The following is a 19401-nucleotide window of genomic DNA, read 5'->3' on the forward strand; positions in this document are numbered from 1 at the left end:
ACTGTGTAATTTCATATAAATATAAGAGAACAGCTTTTGCATTTTACTCTACATATTTTTGCATTGCTTTAATTGTTAATGTAGAGTGTTTTTTTATTTGACCTCTATAATAAATTTTTTTAATTAAAGAAAATATTTTCTTTTTCACCATCATCAAAAAAACATAGGAACTGTGGCTGTAAGCAAAGCATTTTACCATAATGATTTGACTTTAATACTAAAAACTATCATTTAAGGAATACTATTATTTCCATCAATATACTTTTGACAAATGTGAGGCTTAAAAGGTGAAATAGCATGCTTAGGGTCACATGGCTGAGAAGCGAGTTACGTTAGTCCCTCTGAGTATTCATCATTAATAAAGATTATACTGAATCTGCAACAATATACTTTTTTGGTAAAGTCTGTTCATGTAAAATCAACTAATGGTGAAATTTAAAAACTGTTCAAGCCCCTATTAAGCTCCCTTTAAAATGTTAGTGATTTCATGAGCTTAATTAGAAACAAATTAGTCACACTGAATAAATTATTCATTTTGGGAAAGACCAGTATAAGAGCATGAAGGAAGTTAATGATACTTAAAACTCAGGGCACAATTGAGAGAGCACATTTGTCTTATAGAAAATAGACACTCCTGAGTTCATGGTGGGGGAATTTAAAATCTTAAAAAAAATAAAAAAATAAAAAAAAATAAAAAGGCCAAAATGTGTCTTTTGACCCAAATTTATATTTCTTTTTGCTTAATATATACATCGTATAGCTGAATGGGCATTAAACATTTTGCTGAAGGTACAGATAAGCATGCTGAATGTACTCAATAAACAGTGGATTTATTCACAAAATTTATTATTTTAAAAAAATATTTTTACTTAGAAAATGTTATATCTACTCACCAGCTTTTTCTTTCCGGATAAATCTCATTTTCTGGAAAACTGAACCTCAATGAGGCACCAAAATCAAAGTCCCATAATATGATTATAGCTAATGAAACAAAAACAGAAAATAAGCCAAACGAACAAAAAAGCCCATATTCCTTAATCAAACATACCTAAGGAAAAGGTAATTGTCAATTACATTCCTTGTAATTTTCTCCTTTCTTTCCTCTTTAAAGTTGATTATACCCGAATTCTTTGTGTGTAATAACAGAATATTAAATGACTTGTTTTGTGAGAATAACAAAGTAATATATATATATATATATAAAACCCACCACAACATTGGGGCAAAATGTGGCCATCCTTTGGGGTGATTCCTGTATGCCATCTGCTATGAGAGTTTATTTACAGAATTTCACTTTACTTTCACCCTCTTGAAAACTGCCATGCAAGATTCTATCTCTAATATTGGTACCTTCTTCGGTGTTATAGGTGGCACTCCAACCATACTATGGAAAAGGCTGGAATACAAACAGAATAGATATCAAGATTTGGAGAAAACATGCTTGTCTGTCTGTAATAGAATAAGCCGATTAAAATGAAATCCCAGACTGCCAGCAGAGTATGTGTCCTTTAGTCTGAACTGTGAAAACGTGTTGGGATCGCTGTTTTTCTGTACAGGCCCATACAGGCCCTTCTAGTTTATAAGGCTAAGGAAGTATCGGATTGCTCCTCCTCTCTCTCTTAGAAATTGTTGCATGAACAGAGCGTAGTTCTATGACCTTATTCTTGCCAGACATATTCTATTAAAATCAAACCAGAGCATAATGTGTCTAGGCAAAGTATCAAATGTGTTTTGCCCCCAATTGTTTTAATTTCAGATGAGAAATGTGTAATTTCCAGCACGTAGCTTGTAGGCACATACATTACAGAAATGAATTTATGCACCTTGTAATGAACTGACTAAGCCTAATAAACTTCATTAGGCATATTATTTTGCCTGTCTCTATTGCCCCTGTTCTAGAACGGGAACAAAAATCAATGTCTAAAAGACACAGTCTTGATTAGAGTCCTATCATGTCTCTAGCAAGATGCTTTGCATAAAAAAAATCCAATCAAGAAATACTAAACAACATTAGCACTACTAAACATTCCCTCTTTTCATTGTTTATAATGGGATTTAGAAGAGAGGGAGTTTTAAACACCTGAGAGTAACTGAAAACGCATTAAACATTAGATTACTTATTTTGTAAGGATAATAAATATGTTGCCCTATTTATTGCTTAAATATTAAAATCATCTGAAAAGAATAGAGGTGTCAGTTGAAAACATTTGCTGTGTACCTTGCATATGAGAGTTTTATTTATATTATTTCATTTAACTCTCACTACCACCTAATAAGGTAGTAGTTAATGCCCCAGGATTTTGTGAGGAAAATGAAAAGTTGGAAGATGGAACATTTTGCCCAAAATCAAACTTATAAGTGATGGGCCCTGCTACTGAACCACAGTTGTCTGAACCCCAAACCTGTTTTCTTCATGGCTCTGCTACATTTCTAGTCAAGTATTGGACACATGATAAGTGTATTGATTTGGGTTTCCTGTAATTCCTTAAACCACTATACTAGATGGATCTAAAGTCTTGAATAGACTTGAATAATCGCTATTTTTCTTATGACTTTGGAAGCCATAATATTCTCACTTTCTTTGGTCCTTTCTTGTTTAATGTCTTTAAATGTCTGTCTACCATCTCTCTAATATTTCCTCACAATTTTTTTTTGTCCTTCCAAAGCTTCAGATGGCATTCTTTTTCTTCCAACACCAGTCTATTCTTTGAGGTGTTACTAGAGTTTCCTAAAATATTATACAATTTAATCATTTTATTACTTTGGAATATATTTGTTGATTCTCCTCATTCCAATCATCTTAGTTTATTTTACAAAAGTTATTTTAAAGGCAGCCCTAGACAAACATTATGGAATCAACCCTCTCTCTCCTGCCCTCTCCCTTTCTTACCATCCAAGCCCATCTCTCAGACAATCACCACTTCTTGCATAAAAATGGTTCTAAATTTTACTTCACTCTCTTTCTAAAACATTTTGACCTTCTATGACCCCCATAAGCTTGAATCTGCTGGTCTTCATAGCTATTGTAGAATATCACCATCTACTCCTTAAGTTAGCAGTGTATTCTAATTTCTAATTCTCCACGACCCAGTTAATGCTGTGTCTATGAAAGACTCTTCTCAATCTATCATAAATGAATTGTCTTTGTTTCATGGCATTTTGCTTAGATATTAGAACTGTACTAAAATTATCTGTACATTTTTCCCTGAATGCAAAATAGATTCATGTATTTTTCCCCAATGCTTGATTTTTTTATGAAAATCTTCAGTCCTGATTTCAAACAAATCAGACCATCTTACATGAATTGTTTGTATCACAGAAATGTCTTGCTAACTAAGTCACTCTGCCTCCTCTGTTCATTGCTTCATTCCTGTTGAGTAGAAATTGAATCTTTACCCTCAGCTCTCTGGGTGGAATTACCAAAATAAATTCTCCCAGCAGTTCTTTTCTTTGTTTTTTAATACTTTCTCCATAACAAGTGCAATTTCCTGCTGATTAAATTACATTGAACTTTCCTATACAAGATTTTTTAAATTAAGCTCAGCAAGGAAAGAATGAAATAAATAGTGTAAAATAAAATGAACCTACTGATCTGTGGTTACTCATTTCTTTTTAAATAAATATTTACATAATTTCACCCTTGCATTAGCATTGAAAAATATTTTTTGCAAAATAAATCTTTCTTTCCACCAAAATGGATGGATGACAGCATATCAAGTTTAAATATATGAGCAATGGAAAAATGCCAATACCTGTAGTCAGAACTACAGACAATTGTTGATTACTTGGACCTCTGTGGATTGTTGACATTTTGCTCCCAGACCTCTATCCTTTATGGTGTAAGTCTGGCACCAGAATGTGGCGGAATTCAGAAGGAACGGTTGGTGATGTTTCTCTGAATCTTCAATTCCTCTGAAAGACCTCAAAAAAACTTCAAAAAACCCTTATTTTCTATATTTTTATAATAATTGTGTAAGATTTAATGCCCATAATGAATCTCTTATTCTCTAGTATTAATGGAAGTTCTTCTCTGACAGAATAGTGATCGATGCCATTGTTGGTGTCAGATATTGGTCTGGAGAGCAGAACCTCACAGATGGTCGTATGTAATTAACTCTCTGGTCTGATTACATTAAACAGCATTAATGACCCTGTTTTCATGGCTAAACCAGACACTGAAAGCCCACACCATCCAGGGGCAAAGTAAGTACCTTTATTACCACCTATAATCAAATGCTAGCAGAAGGCCAGGTCTTGTGTGCCCAAGCATTTGCTACCATAAAATATCTTAGTGTAAAGTAAGGAGAATAATAGAGTTGGTGGTTTGGTTCTAATGCACAGAGAACTTGGAGAAAGAAAATAATAAGCTTATGACTTTAAATTCTAAGCTAAATTTTTAAGTAAGGGACCAGAGAACTTTTATGACTAGACTAAAAAATAAATCCTATTTCCTATAGCTTCAGGATCAAGATTTCTGAAAGCTAAGCCCTAATTCTAAACTAAAGATGATAGAATTCGTATTCAAACTAAATTCCCAATTTCATAGCCTTTCTTTTATTAAAATCATGTCAGAATTGGAAGCATGTGAGATCTAAAAGTCGGGATAAAGACTTATGGACAGAATGTGATCCAGTTTAAAACCTTAAGTCCCTGAATCCTATTAAGCTTCATTTACCTGTAAAAACAACTTTTATACCACTCTCAGAATGTAGTCCTTCCTTGCTTAAAAACCTATAATTGCCTCCAATGAAGTAAATTCTTTGCATGGGATTACTGATCCTCTTAAAGTCAGCTCATTGTTTCTATTATTTCCAGACCTAAACCAGAATCATGTCCCAGCAATCTTCAGGAAGTCTGCTAGGTATGACTCATGAGGAATCACCCTACACACAGAAAGAATTGCATGATTTTTTCCAATTCTTACCATAAATCTAGAGGTAATATAACCTAAAAATATATTGTTGGATCAGGGTGAATATATTCATATGGACGTACTATGCAGAAACTGTCTATTCAGTGTATTAGCCTGAGTGGATGGGTCTGGCTTCAATAGTTTGCTTAATCCATGTGTTGAAATCTGGAATTGTAAAATGGTCCATGCTAAATGAACTTCAGATTTTAGAGTTTCTAGAGCAGTGGTTGGCAAAACGCGGCTCACGAGCCACATGTGGCTCTTTGTTCCCTTGAGTGTGGCTCTTCCACAAAATATCACGGCCTGGGCAAGTCTATTTTGAAGAAGTGGCATTAGAAGAAGTTTAAGTTTAAAAAATTTGGCTCTCAAAAAAAATTTCAATTGTTGTACTGCTGATATTTGGCTCTGTCGACTAATGAGTTTGCCAACTGATGCTCTAGAGAAAGATAATCAAAGGGAGATTGAAATTCTGGATGGAATTGTTATGTAAGATCTGCTCACTCACATCTTAACTGCGAGAGTCCTGAAGACATTTCCTTCATCGAGTCTCTGAGAAATACATCGGTGAGGAATGTACCAAAACTTGTGTAGAGATGTAGAGCTTGTTTTCTGCAGGTGAGAAACAACAGTGGTAACTGTTGCTATTGAAGTGGACTTTCCAGTTGGATAAGGATGATGAGATACAGGGAGGAGATGAAAGTACTTATCTTCCAGAGACCAAGAAACACAATGGGTGGCAGATTCAAAACAGTGATCAGAATGAATCAGCATGGTTGCTCCACAGAAAACTTTTATGTTATCTAACTGATCATAGTGTCCCAAGGAGTGAAATTGATTGGCAGCCCACTGAAGTCTTACTTGTTTTGTACAACTGGAAAAGCTTCAGGTCTCATGAATATAAGACCTTCATCAGCCGTGTAAGGTGTGTAGCATATCTATCATTTCCCAAAGTTGTTTGTAGAACTAGAGCCCTTGGGATAAAACATGAGCTCATTTATGCCAGATGAACAGGGAACGTGAGACCATGGCTTAAGGAATTCACTATTCTAACCATGTTCTCCATCTCTATGAAGCAGTTGGACTTTTTGAATAATGTGGCATTATGAAGAAGCCAACTATAGATAAACAGAGTGAGAACTTCTTTTGTGTCTGTGCCACAAGATCCAGGCAAGACATGCTCCCAAGAAGTGATCAATATACACTGGTGATATTGCTCTAGCAATATCCATAGCTAGGATAACAGAAGTTCTAACCAGAGCAAGCGGAGAATTGAAAGTCATGCAGGTCAGGAAATAAGAAATGAACTTGTCACTGGATGCAGATGACATGGTTTACATGGAAAATCCCAAAAATTCCAGCATATGACTAGCCCTCCATAAGCTCATGTAACTAAGAGTTAGAAGGTTGATACCTTCAATCACTTCAAAGGTAGATACCTTCAATCACTTCAAAGATTTCTGAGAAGCTGAAGTTCTCTATACTGAGATATACTGAGGAACTCATCCTGTTATAGAGGAGCTATTGTCTCCTAGACGAGGCAGCTCCAGTCAGGCAACATGAGCCTGCTTAGTATTCAAACAATCTTAGACCCTTAGTGTATAATAAAGAGAGAGCTGACAAAATTCATTGCATAAGAGGTTGTGAGGCCCAAGGTTAATTAATAGGTTTCAATTTAAAATCATATAAGTTAGTTTGAATCGCTAAGCTCTATAATTAATGTCTAATTTTGGATAAGCCCTCTAAACATCAGTTCCATTATATAGAAAACGAGCCTAATGCCAGGGTTGGGGTAAGAATTAAATGTATTAGCTCAGTTCAGTGTCTAGCACAGAGTATGAGAAAAATAGCTTAGGGCTCCTTTCATTATTATTGCTATTGTATCTTTGTAGTAAACTAGAAAGTCACAGTCAGTAATGACAGTGGAAATTATTACATGTATTTCATGAACTAAAATAATTCCTAGCTTGTCTTATTTCATATCATTGAATATTTTTCTGTCATCTTATTTTTATCATACACTTCTGATGTATGTTATCTTGCTCTATTATATCCAGTATTATCAGCTACTTTCAATTGGTTTGTAACAATATGGACTTAATATACAAACATAGATAAATCTAGAAATGATCTTGGACTATAAAGGGATAAAATGTTACAGAACCTTAAAAACTTTGGGTTTACATAATTTTAAAAGAGAAACTGGAAAATATCATTTCAAGAAATTAATATAGGTAAATCAGATTTAAAATGTATGTACCATTCTTTTTCTTATCAAGTCTAAATATGAAAACTACTAAACAATAAATAGGCAAAACATTAAAAGTAAATTTTTGAAAAAGTGAGTGATTTGAACAATTATTGTACGAATTTATTCCTTTTCCAACCAGCCTGAGGAACATGGGTTGCCAATTTTGCATATTCCTCATTAGCCAGACTTTACTCTTTGTATACCCTTGAACCAAAAAAAAAAAAATTAATTTCATACTGGGGATTTTCCAGTGTAGATACAGCATATTAAAAGAAAATATTGCTAGAAATAAACCAAATGAAGTAGGATCCTGAGAGAACTCACCTAATTATCCATGAACACTAAGTTTTTTATTGAGTCATCAGTCTAATTGTTTATTTGGGAAAATACCTGGGGAACAAAAATAGCATATTCTGAGAGTATCAGAAATATCCATCTACATTAGAAAAACGTTTTCCTTCATAACCACATACGCAGTAGTGTTCAAATATTGTAGAAAACAATTTTTATAGAAAATGTTATAATAACAATGTAGCATTTACTATTCTGGCTCAGTATATACTTGTAGATAGTAATCTGTTAACACAGGCATTTAGAAAAATGCTACCATATGGTGAGAGACACAAAATCAAAAACAGGAGGTGAGGTATAAAGGGTTAACAAACAGCATTCTATGTTTTGTTACCCATAATTCAGCTACTTAGTCATTTTAGACATTTCTATTAAAACATTATATAGAATTGAAATTTTACAATATTAAAAGCAAAAACCTCAAGTTGAATAGTTCATTAGTTAATGTAACATTTAGATATATTAAAAATCACTACTGACACTACTTTAAATTGTAATATTGAACTTTTGAATTAATATTATTTGGTGCATTTTAAAGGCTTATTTTGAAAATTTACATGCACTCAAATTTATTCCCTTTATTTTATTATTTTTTTAAAATCATCAACTGAGGGTATTTTTCCATTGATTTTTAGAAAGAGTGAAAGAGAGAGGGGAAGACAGAGAGAAATATCGATGTGAGGGGAACACATTGATTGGTTGCCTCCTGCGTGGGCCCTGACCAGGGCCTGGGCTGGGGAGCAGCCTGCAACCAAACTGAGGTGCATTGCCTGTGACCGGAATCAAACCCAGAACCCTCCAGTCTGCAGGCCAGCACTCTATCCACTGAGCCACACTGGCTAGGGCAAATTTTTTCCCTTTTAAATGTGCCTATTTAGATAGCTGAGATGTAAAGGCACATTTCTCTTCCTTGAATATGCTTTATTCTTAATTGATAAAAACCTTGGGATACTGCAATGCTACGCACACCATTGAGAACTGTAGGCTTACTCTCACTGGAACTTAGAATGAATTAAAATTGACCTTAAAAATCTCACATCTGAAACACATTCTTCTCTCTTTATGTTACCTATCATTGTTATATTCAAAATAGATTCGAGTTATTAGATGTGCCAATTAATATTTTACTTTTTAAGGGAAAACTTTTATTCTGAAAGAAGAAGATCAGAACAAACAATGGACAAAAGAAGACATTTTACAAGCAGCCTTTTATTGCCATCTTTCGCAGTCTTAAAACACAATCCTCTGGTGCTTTTTTATCAAGGGGTTACATTTTGGAATGCTTACCAGAAAATTGCATCTTACAAATAATTTCTGAATAGATGAGATGTATTTTCCTGGGATTACTCATACTAAATCAACTCATATATAGTTTTATACTATTTTATGAAAAGTAAGCAATACACTGAGTAAACCATAACATGCATATGTAAGTGAAAAAACTAAATGTTGAACTGGAATGGGCTTTGATTTACATCTACAGAGAGCAGTCATCTATTTACATGCATGAACTTATGGTAGCAGGGCAAATATATGTTTCCCATAAATACTTGGAATTCAAAAATTCCACTTTGAAATCTTTATTTGAGTCTTGTGAGAATTTTTGACCTTAAGAATGCTGTGCAAAAATAAAAATATTCCAAATAAACAAAAGTTTTGCCCTGCATTTTTATTGATCCACTCATCAATTCCTTCTCAAGCAACATTTTGCCAGCATAATTTACCTGTTCTCTGTGCTTTGGATGTTCCAGGCAAAGAACTGTCTATCAAGTAGCCTTGGGAGATAGGGAAATTGGACAGGGACAAAGCAAGCACATGGGTAATTTCACAAGCTCTGTTATAAAGCATTGTGTCCCAGCGGTAATGTGATGAGTGGGGCTTTGCCTTCATTGATCAGAAAGGCTGTGTCTTATTTCCAGGTGTATGTGGCTATGAAAAAATGAGGAAGAATCAGCATGTTTCTCTCTTTGTTTGCCTGTCTGCATAAAGGATCAGAAAAAATGCAAGGAGACTTCTAGGAGCCCAGGAAAGATAAGGTAGATGACTTAGACTAAGGTGGTAGCAGTGGAAATGGAGAAAAGCAAACGCATTCAGGAGATAATTTTGGAGCTAGCATTGATAGTTATGAATGTTGAATTTGTTTCTAAAATAAGGAACTGGAAAGAATCAAATGGCTCTTGAGTCTTAGCTTTACAACTGAATAATAAGGTAAGGAAAGAGTATGATGACCTTTTAATTTAAAAATCTTATAGGCATGTGCAGCAATGTAAGGGATCAAGATATATGTTTTGGTCATGTTACTTTTAAGATAACTTTTAGATCCCTGGAGTCATTGGTTATCCCATTTGATGTAAATTTGAAAAATCATAGAAAAATGAATGTTTGAGACATTAGCATTTATCTACTATTTCAATAAGGGGTGGGGGCGGGGGGGAGAAGAATTATCTAAGGGGAGGGAATGCAGATAGAGAAGAAAAAAGCTGGCCCAGGACAAAGACCTGAGATATTTCCAAATATAGGTGTCTAGCAGAGGAGAAAGAACAACTCAGAGAAGATGGCATTTCAGATGCTAATGACAAGTGGGCTAATGACAAGTAAGGAAAGAGAAGCAGTGTTGAGAGCTCACCTGAAGCAGACAAAGGATGCCTTTGGATGTGACAGTATGGAGTTGTTAGCCATTTAATCCTGAGCAGTATCCATGGAGGGGTGGATTGAAAGCTAGGATCTAATGCGTGATGGGTCAATGGAACTCTGCAGTCCAACAAGGTGAATAAAACACATGCAGTAACCTTGATTTTCTACTAAAACGACAGCAAAGAAATTTAAATAATAAAATGTCAATAATGAAATGCAAAATACATTTTCAAGGTATTCAAACAACCTAAGTGTCCAACAATGGCTAAGAAAGATATCTATCTATCTATGCAAACATATATAAAATAGAAGGCTAACATGTAAATTGACAGAACAGCAGAACAACCAGTCACTATGATGTGCCCTGACCACAGGGGGCAGACGCTCCATCAGGAGCTGCCCCCTGGTGGTCAGTGCTGTCCCACAGAGGGAGAGCTGCTCAGCCAGAAGCCCTGGGCTCGCAGCTGGAGAGCTTCTCCTGCCTCCAGGGCAGCGCTAAGGATGTGGGCCTAAGCCATCAGCCAGACATCCCCCGAGGGCTCCTGGACTGCAAGAGTGTGCAGGCTGGGCTGAGGGTTCCTCTTCCCCCAGCACACAAATTTCATGCTCCGGGCCTCTAGTGTGTGTGTATGTCTATAGTTATTGTCTTAACATGAAAAATCAAGGCAGTAATAACACAATTACAGTAATATTTATGCATTAAATACAATGTGCTTGCTAAACACTGTTCCAATAATTTTATCCTCACCTTTAGGTGATATTATACCTGTAATGGAGAAGAGGCAATTAAAGTCCAGAGAGCTAAGTGATCTGAACCAGGTCACAAGGCCAGCGAGGAGCAGAGCTTTGGAGCTAGTCCTTCAGGCTAACTTCAGTTCCTGCCTGGAGGAGGTTGAAGTGTCGTCTCCAGAGAGCCAGGATCAGGGGTGAGTAAAGTGAGAGGAAAATGTCTTCCTTCCCCAGTATCTTTATTCTTTAATGAATGTGTACATGTCAGACTTGACAATATTATAAATTAAATTGTTTTAAAAGGAAGAACTTACACTAAATTTTAGTCTTGATTTTCTCTGGATGTTGGAATTAATAGTTTTTAATGTTTCTTTTCCTTGTCCATCTTCTAATTTCTTACATTTGACTCCTCTTAGTTGTGCAATTAAAATAATATTTTATCAATTTTAAAAGTGTAGGTAGGAATTAAAAAACAGAGTATAGACATGTTCTAGAAATATGGTGTTGGACATGGGAAATTCTAGAGCATGTTGCCATAGGGATGAAAACAATCCAGGAGTGAGGAGAAGCAGGGTGAGAGGGAGAGGGCAATAGTAAATGCCAGGGGAAGTTTGGGAGAAAAGAGGGATTGGGATATTAAATCTATAGGTCTTCCTGGGAGCACAAGCATTTCATCTCCATCATTTCTACAGGAGTAAGGCAGCAAGTGTCAGTTCAGATGTAGTTAAGGAGGTAGGTCCTCTAGGTGAGGAATTTCAACTCTGTATTTTTGAAATGACATGTGAGGACACTTCACCAGTTAGTGAGCAGTGGGGAATAAAGCCAATTTTGATGAAAAAATCAGAATATATGAAATGCCCTGCAATTAACTCATTAGTGAAATCGATTTCCTAACCACGTTGTTTAGCTATTTGAGATTTATGGTCATTAATTTAAAGTGAGAATAAACAAACTGAGCATGATAAAAGTAAGTAACAGCCAGACACATAGCAGTTACCACACAATGTTGCCTATTATTTCACTGTCATACTGCATCCCTAGCCAGAAGTCTCCGAGCAGAGTAGAGTTCAGACCTCTAGCCCTGGCTTCAGTCCCTTTCAGATGTTCTGAGACGTATTTCCAAGTCATCTTCCAGATGCCCATTGTCTTCCCTGCTCTATAAGATCTTGAATGCAGCATTCTCTGTCTACTTTCCTCACATATGAGCAAGCAAAGCAGGCAAAACACTTTCCCCATTTACTATCCTCATCTTTTTTCCTGGGGATGGAGAAATAATTAGGAAAGGTAAACCCAGGTTATAGATTAAAAAAAGTTCTTGTCATGTTTGCCAACTGTTTCTTGTCATGCCATATTTCTTTAAGTGCCTGGGAGGAAAAATCCCCATAGGATCTACATGTTTTAAAATAAAAGCTTCCACATTCCTTGTTCCTGGCACTATCGGTTGCTTTGTGGCACCATTGATTCAGGATCTGATTTTCTGAAACCACTCAATTGTTCCATAAGTTAGTGTTTAATCCTCACAATTTTGGATTTTCATGTTGAATTCTACTTTGCTGACCACTTGCATGGGTATTGAGAGAATCCATATAACAACATTACTCGTAGTTTTCATTGCTCATAAGGTTGCAGAAATGCAGGTTGGTTGAGGGGCCTGTTCAAGACAGTCGGGCTAAACACATCAGAATAGGACTCACGTCTTGTTCGGTTTACTCTCTCTGACTTCAGTTCCCTAGTTGTACCATGCATCCTAATCAGCTGGAGTGTTTCTTCAAGCCTATTTCTGGGCTCTAATCCCAAAGATGCTGCTGACTCAGCAGGTCTGGAATGGAGCCTGGAAATCTAAACTTCTAATCAGTCCCAGGGGATATTGATGTTACTGGTCCTTTTCTGTAGTACAAAATATATTTTTTGGGGGGGAGGTCAATTCTTCTGGCTCCAAATATAAGAATCTTACTACTTCTCTATATCTCCCAACATGCTGATAATTCCTTCAGATGTGCATGCCCTGATCTTAGGCGATTAAGGTGCTATTTCTGTAAGTTAAACAAAACACTGCTAGTCTCTCCTTGCAGAACTGCCTTTAGACTTCTAGAAGTAATCCTTGGGAGGGTATCCTATTAATGATTTTATTTGACATCTAAAAGATATTTAAAACTTCAGTAAAAGAATAGCTCCTCTGTAGGAAATGGACTAGGGACCTCTCAAGGTATTTAAGATTATAACATCCAACCTGGACAGTGTGGCTCAGTGGTTGAGTGTCAACCTATGAACCAAGAAGTCATGGTTCAATTCCAGGTTAGGGCACATGCCCAGGTTGTGGGCTTGATCCCCAGTGTGGGGCAGGCAGATGGCAGCTGATCAATGATCCTCTCTTATGATTGATGTTTCTATCTCTTTCTCTCTCCCTCCACCTTCCTCTCTGAAATCAATAAAAAAAATATTTTTTAAAAATATTGTGACATCCTTGGCTCTCTCCCCTACTGCCCTGTATATAAAGCCAAATTTATTCAATGCGATGTGACTTAAATTTCCCCAAATGTCTTCTGTAGGTATTGATATTTTAAAGCTATTCGCTTATCTCAAGTAGAGTTCGGACTCATATATGCAAAAATACTCATTATTTTTCACAGGCCACAAGGGAAACATATAATTAAATAATTGCCAAGAGAATCTATTATTCCTTAAGAAAAATATATAGTAAAAACTAAACATTTTAAAATCCAAGTTAAATTTTATGTATGTTTTAAATGTGAAAAAATGTTTCTACAAGCGCAAAATGATGTTTTGAATTTAGTTATTCATATCTTATAGCATAGATACTGACAAATTTTAGACACCAATATAATCATCCTCAGCACTATAGTTGTTTGTGTTTTGTATTTTTTTTTCCTCTGTCAATTGAAAAAAAGCACTGGGAAGACACTTTTAGAAAATTGGACAATCTCTGGGTAAAATAACATTTTTTCCAAAAAAAATTTTGAATGTGAGTTATGATAACTCCAAAAGAGATCTTCTTGCTTTAAAAACAGTAGATTTGAAAGTATACTTTGATTTAGAACATTGTGTATTTGAAAAGAAAAAAAAGGGGGAAAAGCATTAAAAGAATCTTAGATAGTATTTTTCATTAAATTGTCATGAAAGATTTCTAAATAATAAAACCAAGTAATTTCATAAAAATGCCAACTATATCAACTGAGATATGTATTTTGTGATAGGATACATGAAGATTAAAAGTCATAAAGAAGACATTATTATTCCACGGAAGATGTTTCATTGGTTTGATAATAGTGATGAATTTATGAAATGAGTAATCTTCATAAAAATAATTCTCAGAAATCTCTATACTTGTGCATGTTTTTCTTCGTCTTGATTTTGAATGCATATCGCTACACAGGTATACAAATCTATTTAAGTTTGGAAAATAATAAATCCCCCAAATATGAAAGTTATAAGATTATTTAAATGGTTTACATCATTGGGAAAACAGTAGTTTCTCATCGAAAAACTAAACTCTAAAACTTTGCTTCTTGGATATAACAGTATTGGGGCGGAGCATTTGGGGTTATAAGCTTCGAGTTAACCTCAGCCAATCTTTTATATCTCCATCTCTGACTTAGCAAATCCATGTTTATCTTCCCCTAAATACGTCCTGCCTTTTGAAATTCCCTTCTCATTGTTTTGTTGTGACTCATTTACTAGCAATTCTTCTTTGATGATCATTGTCTTCCGCTTCACCATATTTGCTTTCACCAGTAATTCCATGATGGAGTATACAATACATATCCAATTCTTCCCTAGAAGAATGCTCCAGCACCATTTGATATAGACCATCACCAGAGATGGACTCCATTTATGTAACAATCACCTTGAAGAGTAAGTGGAAACAAGAAGTTTTTGGAAAGGGGTCTTTCTTAATTACCTAAAGGCCACGAGGTTATCACGGCAATGGATCTAAATAATAATGTAGATTTTTTTTTTTTTGAAAATGCTATATGTATGGAAGTTTGTACTTCCATTGGGAGGCAAAGGACAATGTGCTGTCCCTTCATTTGATAGCAGTCATTGATGTTGCAGTCATTTACATCATTAGACAGAAATAGAAGCCCATGGAAGTGGATGGCACACTGTCATGGAATGGGTGAGAGGAGATGGTGATTCAGATTCCAATAGTGTCCATCAGGCAGTACCCTGAACAAACTAGAAGAGGACTCAATGAATTAGCTGGGCAGGAAGTTGGAAAAGGGAATGGCTTTCATGGAACTTGAGATGATAGTGTCCACTAATCAGCTGTGTAAGAGTCCTAATAAGGAAAGAGACTTTTGAAGTACAGATTTGAGAAGTCAGCATGAATATAAAGGAAATTGAAGCCATGACAATGGCTGGGATGGCCTAGGAAGAGAAAAGAGACTGGAAGGCACACAACAGCAAATCCATCCAGTAGAGCAGTTATTTTCTTTTCTCTGCAGTTTATTGTTTTTAGCTTTTCTTTATTAAATGCGTATGTCTTTAAACAGGACATGTACTCTTCATTGGGATATAAACTACATTAACTACATGAGTTTTCTGGTCCATTTCACACATTTATGCTATTTGTTTGGATCTTGTTTGCTCTGCCTGGTGTGGCAAAGGAGTGCACAGCTTTACACAGAACCCTTCTAATATCAGCATCTACGGGAAGAAAAGAAAAAAGGAATCTGAATAAAGATAATAAAGGGCAACCAGAGAAAGAGAAGGAGAATCTGAATCTCATGACAGAGGTCAATCGAGGCAAATGCTGATGATGTCAGGCAAGATGAAGACTGAATATTCCCTATGTTTTTTATGACAAGGAGGTCATTGCTGACCCTTTGCAGATGAATTAAGTTGAAGATCTCAAGATGAGATAAGTCTGGATTAGAGAAGGCCCTAAATCCAATGACAGTGTCCTTATGGAAGACACGGACGCAGAGGAGAAGCCCACGTGGAGACAGAGGCAGTCTTAAGCAGCCACAAACCAAAGAAAACATGGAATCATCAGAAGCTACAAGAGGGAAGGAGTGGCATTCCTTTTCCCAAGCTATAGGGGTGGCTCTGAAAACAGCTTGATTTCTGACCTCTGGCCTCTGGAATTGTTGCAGGTGGAAATAGGGTTCTTCCACAAGAAAAGCGGCCCAGAGATCCATGTAGGGGAGGGTGTGGTCTGGCTATAAGATTTATTTGGGTGAAAATAGAAGTCTGCCCCCATGTTTTCCATGCCTCATCTCTGTTCCACCTTAAAAAAAAAAAGTCCAGTATTGTCTTCATCAGGCCCAGTCCAAAAGCTAGCATCCAAAAATTCTGTGCCATTGGGTTAGTCCAGTCCAGTCTTTGTGGCCATCTGGCTTGCTTAGTCTCTGTTCCCTGCGGTGCTCTGACAGGCACTGTGCCCAGGCCTCTGTGTTGTGACTGGTGCCAGGTGGCTGCCAGGGCCCCACTGTAGCAGGGAATAAAAACTTTACACTACTCTAACAATTAAATAGAATTAGAATAAAATGTACTAACCAAGTGATAATAGGAACCCAGACAATGACGCTTTCCTTATAAGCATACTGCAGGCATCAGCATGGGAATTTCCCCTTTATTGTTCTGTCCCTCCTCCCAGTGAGCTATGGGGAAAGAACCAGTGGTTCCTGGGGGAGTGTGTGAAGCTGTAGCTTCCTAGGGAAGCAGACTTATGCTCCCTAGTTGCTTATGTTTAATAATGTCTTATATCCTTTGCTCCCTTCCTTTATTACGATCTAGCTACCTACACTAGCAGAACTCTGAGAAGAAATTTCTCTTGTAAGCCACTCAGTTTGGGGTGATGTGTGATGGTAGCTCTAAGAAAGAAATACAGAGGGTATTCCATAAAGTTAGCAGAGGATACAAAGGGTTAGTTACATTGAGGTGGTGAATGGATGGAAATTCAACGTTAAGAATGACACACAGACATGGTAAGATAATGATGGATTAGGGGAAGAGTAGAATAACAACTTTCCTGCCCCTCAGTATTGGCACCTGCCCTTTCTGCTTTTCAAATCCCGCCTCTCTAAGCCCACGAGGCCTTTGGTAGGTCTGATCCCACTGACAAGCTCAGCATCTTCTGAGCCTCATCATTTCCTTTGGCCAAAATAATGTAAGTCAGTGGTCGGCAAACTCATTAGTCAACAGAGCCAAATATCAACAGTACAACGATTGAAATTTCTTTGGAGAGCCAAATTTTTTAAACTTAAACTTCTTCTAAGGCTACTTCTTCAAAATAGACTCGCCCAGGCCGTGGTATTGTGTGGAAGAGCCACACTCAAGGGGCCAAGAGCCACAGTTGGCCGACCACCGTTGTAAGTACCCAACAACACAATATAAGCAACGGCTTCCATAAGAGCAAAGGATGGCGCAGGTGTGGTGTGGAATGAAGAATTATTTTATTACCACACACTAGGTTGGGATCCAGGCTGAACACATAGTAATAAAGAAGGTACATGGTTTTAGAAGCCAATGTATCGATATATGAAGAGATTATCCTTCAGCAACAAAGCCACTGGTTTCATTAATTGATGTGTTCCCTTGCCCAGTTTTGTTTTGCTTTTCGCTTTAAAAATAAAGCACAAGGTTATTAAACAAGACTCTGTGGCTAAACTTACATATCAGAGGGGTAAGTAAAGAAAAGGGCAGTACATCTGGGTAGCGGAGAGCTGTTTCTGGGGAATTATAGATCAAAAGTCCTGCTCCCGCAGCACAGGCAGAGGATCAATCAACCACAAAATGCTTTTTTCCTGGGGGTGAGAGGCAGCAGGCCAGCAAGGGGGAATCTATCTCGACTCTTTGTATGCAGCTTGGCTCTGCAAGCAAGATGCCAGAGGACAAACAAAACACAATGCACCCCTTCATGCCATCTTTCCTTTCCTTTTTTTTAGATGTGCTCACTAATTCCACCAGGAGTTTTATGGCTCAAAACAACACAGTAAGAAAACAGCTTCACAAACCATCTGGCTAATTTCCCCCAAGACCAAAGAAGTAAAGCTTTTCTTCCCTAGCACGTTCCCAGAGTCTCAGCACGCATGTGACTGTCCCCGAGGGAATCTGTGCATGTGGAAGGCTGGGTGTGAGAGATGGACGCAGTAGCATGGGCTTTACAATGCTTAACTAGTTCATGACTTAATACAGAAGCTCCCCGGAAGGGTAGGTGGAGGAAGGAAGGGTGTCCCAGGCAACATTTAATAAAGCATAAGAAGAGCCTTCAACAGGAAAAGAAAATATCTGGCTTTTATCTACATGCACATGGATCATAAATAATAGGAATAAAAGAAAAAGCAATTAGAAAAGACTGGCTATCTAGGTGCTTGCTCACAAAGTAGTAGGTATCCGGTCTAGTAATAATTAATGTCGTTTTTAAACATTCGTTTAAAATCTTGCTTGGCGTTGACTTGTATTGACATAACCTTCAAACACGTGGTATCTACAGAACGTGTGAAGTGCAATTAACAAGTTTTGCTTAAAAAAGTTTGTGTTTGCTTTGGTTTTTGTTGCAAAACTAGGGCTAAGAAGATGGCGGATGCAGAGCATATTCGGCACTGCATGCTTTACGAGTTCCAATTAGGAAGAAAAGCAAGTGAGGCTGCAAAAAACATCTGTAGTGCTCTTGGTCAAGATGCAGTTAGTGCCAGAAAATGCTAGCGTTGGTTTGAGAAATTTTGCGAGGGAAATTTTTCGTTAGATGACAAGAGTGGTCGAGGCCGTGTGTCCAATTTTGATCAAGAAGCTCTTCAAGCTCTTTTGGTGCAAAATCCTCAAATTACCCAACAAGAGCTTGCGACAACTTTAAATTGTTCACAAAAAACAATTTCCAATCAATTGCGTGCACTTGGCAAAGTCCAAAAGTTTGGAAAATGGGTTCCTCATGAGTTGACCGACAACAACCGCAATCAAAGAGTCACAATTTGCAGTTCGCTCCTCTCTCGTCAAAACCGTTTGCCGTTTTTAGAGCAAATTGTTACCGGAGATGAAAAATGGGTGCTGTATGTTAATTTGAAAAGGCGGCCTCAATGGTTGGACAAAAATGAGGCTCCGCAGCCCATGCCAAAACCTGACTTGCATGCGAAAAAAGTGATGTTGTGTGTTTGGTGGAATTTTAAAGGAATTCTTCATTATGAACTTTTACCATCTAACCAAACCATTACAAGTGCAGTGTATAGTGCCCAATTGGAAAGGTTAGCCCAAGCTTTAAGAGAAAAAGAACCCGCGCTGATTAATCAGAAGGGCGTAATTCTTCACCATGATAACACACGACCGCATACTGCAAGAATCACTGCTGAAAAACTGCGCCAGTTGGAATGGGAAGTTCTCCCTCAACCTGCATATTCTCCTGATATTGCCCCTTCCGATTACCATTTGTTTCATTCTTTGCAAAACTTTCTTCTTGGAAAAAAATGTAATAATGAAAAATGCCTCAAAAATGCATTGACCGATTTTTTTTGCATCAAAATCACAAGAATTTTACAACAGAGGGATTAAAATGCTTCCTGAGCGTTGG

This window comes from Pipistrellus kuhlii, unplaced genomic scaffold, assembly GCF_014108245.1.
Source record: "Pipistrellus kuhlii isolate mPipKuh1 unplaced genomic scaffold, mPipKuh1.p scaffold_m20_p_5, whole genome shotgun sequence".
NCBI classification, from domain to species: domain Eukaryota; kingdom Metazoa; phylum Chordata; class Mammalia; order Chiroptera; family Vespertilionidae; genus Pipistrellus; species Pipistrellus kuhlii.